Source organism: Camelus bactrianus, chromosome 6 (assembly GCF_048773025.1).
Source record: "Camelus bactrianus isolate YW-2024 breed Bactrian camel chromosome 6, ASM4877302v1, whole genome shotgun sequence".
Taxonomy (NCBI): domain Eukaryota; kingdom Metazoa; phylum Chordata; class Mammalia; order Artiodactyla; family Camelidae; genus Camelus; species Camelus bactrianus.
This window is the reverse complement of record NC_133544.1, coordinates 65,576,450-65,580,672: the sequence shown is the minus strand read 5'-3', so window position 1 is coordinate 65,580,672 and position 4,223 is coordinate 65,576,450. Positions and strand designations below refer to the sequence as shown.

Genomic DNA, 4,223 nt, shown 5'->3' with positions numbered 1-4,223 from the left:
AACATTGGAATAGCCCATAAAAATTACAGCTGAGTCACAAGGTTGAAGATGACACTGCAGAGTTGGGGCCTGTGCTTTAAGATATATGTTTGACTAGCTTTTAGATGGTGCTATGGCACCTATAGATAAAATACATGATTCTACAAACCAAAGGGATAGAGAAAAATAGTAATATCTCTTATTATGAATCTCAATAAACTTCTTCTGCAGTTTCTATTTTTTTTGATCCTAAAATTTTAGGATCTGGTGGAGTGGAGAGAATGCTTATGTGATGAGACACAGTATGGATTCTAATAAACCTAATTTTTCAGCTGCTTTTCTGTCATTTAGGGTTCTTCATATTAGAAGAACAACATTCAGAAGAATGAGTTACATCATTTTTATCCCATATTGGGTAAAGACAGAGTTGCTGGTTTTTTATGGGTGATGCAGTGGAGAATATTTCTGAAATTAGGCATCAGCCTAAGCACATCTGGTGGCTCCATGGCTGACGATAACTGTAAAAGGGCAATTGTAGCAACAACAGACTGGCAAAGACATTTTAACCAGCAGCTCAGACTGTCTCATAAATGAACTCACTGGGCAAGCAACGTGGATCAGCACAAGAACTGCCTGAGGATGAGGGGGATTTAAAATGCTTAACAGAAGAGAATATCAATTAGGAGCAACAATGCTGCCATAGCTTGTCCCTCCTGTTTAGACTCTTTCTTTTGTGAAATTGAAAACAGAGAATCTATGACAGGATGAAGTAAAGTCAAGTGGGGATTAAATTACTTTAAAAGATAGAATATGCCTTGGAATTTACAATTTCAAAACAAGGAGATGGGTCTCCACTGCCAGCGCCTGAAAGTCTATCTGACAGCTTATCCCTGGCTTCCTCACATATAGTTTTCTGTGTGGGAAGGGCTAGTCATGCCAAGGAGTTAATGCACCCTCTAAAAATGAAAAAAAGGACTCCAGCTTCCTTTCCCTTAGTTGGGACATTCCTAAATCACAGAATTTATACAGCCCCCCTGAGGGCTATAGTAAGCTTACACCTCAGTTATATTTATCTACATTCTTCACTTCTGTGTCTCCCTTTTCTACTCCCTTAATGATGTTTCCAAAAGTAAGCTTCCAGATAAACTACCTGCGATCAAGTTTTGTCTTTGGGCCTTTTTCTGAGGTCACACAACCTGAATAACTACATAGAGCTGCTAGTTCTATATATATATTTGATGTGATGATTCTTGACATTCAACAAAGCAAGTTTGCAGTTTCTTTGCAAACCTCATGGGAAGCAGAAGAGATGTCATTATATCCTTTCTGTTGTCAAGATGATCACATTTTAAATCATAAATATTATTTACTAAAAAGTGATACTGTGTCCTAAAATAACGAATATTTTGGTAGATTCATTTTTCCCATGGTAGTTAAGGCAATGAGTAAATGCTCTATAGAATAGTAGAAATGTGTTCAACAAGGTAGACAGCATGTCCAGATCTGGCCATGTTAAAAGTCAGATGCTTGGTATAGATGTTGAAAAGGCAGGTGGATGTATAGTTTTAGAGCTTCAAACTCAGATCCAGTCAGCAAAATCTGACGTAAGGTCCCCCTTTGCTCATCCTTTTTATAGCTACCTTTATGTCTGTTTCTTAATGTATAAATGGCAGGACTCAAGACAGGTGTGATAACAAAGTCAACAATGAAAAGATATTTATCAGCTGATGATGTGAGAAAAGGCCATACATAGAGAAACATGCATGGAGTGAAAAAAAGAACCACCACAGTGATGTGAGCTGACAAAGTGACAAACGCCTTGGATAAGTCTCCTGAAGAACGTTTCCAGACAGTGGCCAAAATGAAGATGTAGGAAAGGATTAGCAGGAAGAAGGTGCCCATAGTCATGAAGCTACTGTTGGCAGCAACAATGAACTCAAACTTGGCTCCATCTGTGCACACAAGTTTTATTATCCTGGGAAAATCACAATAAAAGCTGTCCACTTTGTTAGGACCACAAAAGTGCAAATTTATAGTGAAAGCAAACTGAGACATAGCATGGATCACTCCAATTACCCAGCCAGTGATTACAAATGAAACACACATTTTGGGGTTCATGATGTTCAATAGTGAAGAGGCTTGCAGATTGCCGTGTATCTGTCGAATGCCATGGCTATGAGTAACACCATCTCCACTCCTCCCATGATGTGGATGAAGCATATTTGTGTCATACAACCTTGGAAAGAGATTATCTTGTATCCATTTAAAAAGTCTGTAATCATCTTGGGCACTGTGGTAGAGGAAAGGCCCACATCAATGAGTGACAGGTTGGCAAGCAGGAAGTACATAGGAGAATGTAAGTGAGAATCAAAAATTACCAAAAACAAAATGAAGAGATTTCCCAGGATGATCCCTAAGTAGATCAAGGAGAATATCCACATGAGAAAAACTTTGGTTTCCCAAGAACCAGAGTCCCAGCAATACAGACTCAGAAACCACTGAATCATTTGGTCCATCCATTGACTTGGGCAGAAGATCTGATGTTCAGTTCACCTTAGGATAGAAAATAATGAAAAGTCAGAATCAGTGCTATAAAAGTAGATTTCCTATATATCCTGCTACTTTTTCTATGGATTTCACTTCTTGAAGTGAGAAATCATTATTTTAGATAAAAAAAGAACATTAAAAACATGGTGATCACGAGAATTACTTAAAGAGAAAAATATGAATGTTTTAGATGGAAGTAAATGGGGTTGTTTTCCTTCTTATTTCATTATCAGACAATTATTTTGTTTGCCTGTCAAGAATTTTGAGACATTTTTCTTGACTACTTACCTAGGTGTTCTCTCAACCAAATCATTTCTGTCAACTTGACATTCATGCTCTCATACCAACTTGCAACTTTTCCTTAGCTGAATTACTTATTTCACTCGTCAAATGGAGATCTTTCAGCCAAAACTGGCTTTTGTAATGTATTTCACCTTGCTTCACCCAATATGTGTGTTTTGTTTTTGTTTTTCTACAATTTACCTTGGAAGTCAGGGGCTCAGATTGAGATTATTCATGTTTTGCTCACGACACATTATTATCATGGTGCCTTCGTGAACCTCTATATCAAATAAAATTTTGGCTATAAGAGCATTAACACCAGTAAGAAAATATATTTTAAATAAAATCAGTATTAATAGAAAACATTTATTGATTCCTCCATGCTAGGCAATGTACTTACTAAGCACATGATCTCATTTTCACTTTATAAAATTCTGCAAGATGGACACTTTTATTAGATTCATTTTACCTATGGAGAAATTGAATCTCAGATAGATCAAATGTCACAGTTAGAACTTGTGTCTGTAGCTATGGGGCACCATAATCCATACCCTAAACCATGGCACTGTGCTCTTAAAGGCCAGCCCCTTCAAGTATACAGTGGGTGTTTCCCAAGGATGGACCAATTAACTGTCTTAAACTTTTTATTTTCCTTGACCTATTAGCATAGTGAACTCTCCTAAAAAAATAAAATCTTTGAATCTTGTGTCCCCTTCTAATTATTCCCTTCTCTCTCCAATTATTCATTGGCAAGCTTTCGTCACATTTTGTTCATTCATAAGCTAAAACTGCTATCCACAGATTTCTTGTTTATAGAAAGAAATGCTAGATTCTCAGTATGTCATATAATAATCACTTTTCAATAATTATTTACCTTAAGCTCCCTGAAAGATTTGTTTCTATTTATAATCCCCCTGTTTCTGTGACTCTCTCTGCTCTTGGTTCATGCCTTCCTAAAGCCTTAGCACTCCTTGCCAATAGAAATTCCATTTTTTCAGTTAGTGGACTAAAATCTCTCAGTTTTGGAAGAGAGTAGCCCTATTCCAGCTTGAGAGCATGTTATATGATTTTTGTAAACCAGTTACTGTAATCCCATTTTCCTTGGTCATGGATTGTTACAAGAAGGGGCATGTAGTCTGGAACTGTTCAGTGATATGTAAATCAATAAAAGGAATCTTTCCCAGTAAAAGGAAAAATCTTCATGTCTAGGTGGATTTTCCTGATCCATTTTTCCTGCATTTGATGCTAATGTTATGCCTGAAAGTGAAGCAACCATGAAATTCTAAAGCCCATATACGAAAAGTAACAGTGAAAAGTTAGAAAGGACTCAGGAACCCAAAACGCATGTTGAATCACTTAATAAAGCCCATAATTGCCTTCCTTCCTGTGCCTTCTGATATCTACATGGTCACTTC

General features: G+C 37.0%; 1 pseudogene; it reads right to left on the bottom strand.

Moving 5' to 3' along the window:
* Positions 1-1,568: 1,568 nt before the first annotated feature.
* Positions 1,569-2,499, bottom strand: LOC105076144 (olfactory receptor 4F21-like; annotated as a pseudogene).
* Between the last annotated feature and the right edge of the window lie 1,724 nt (positions 2,500-4,223).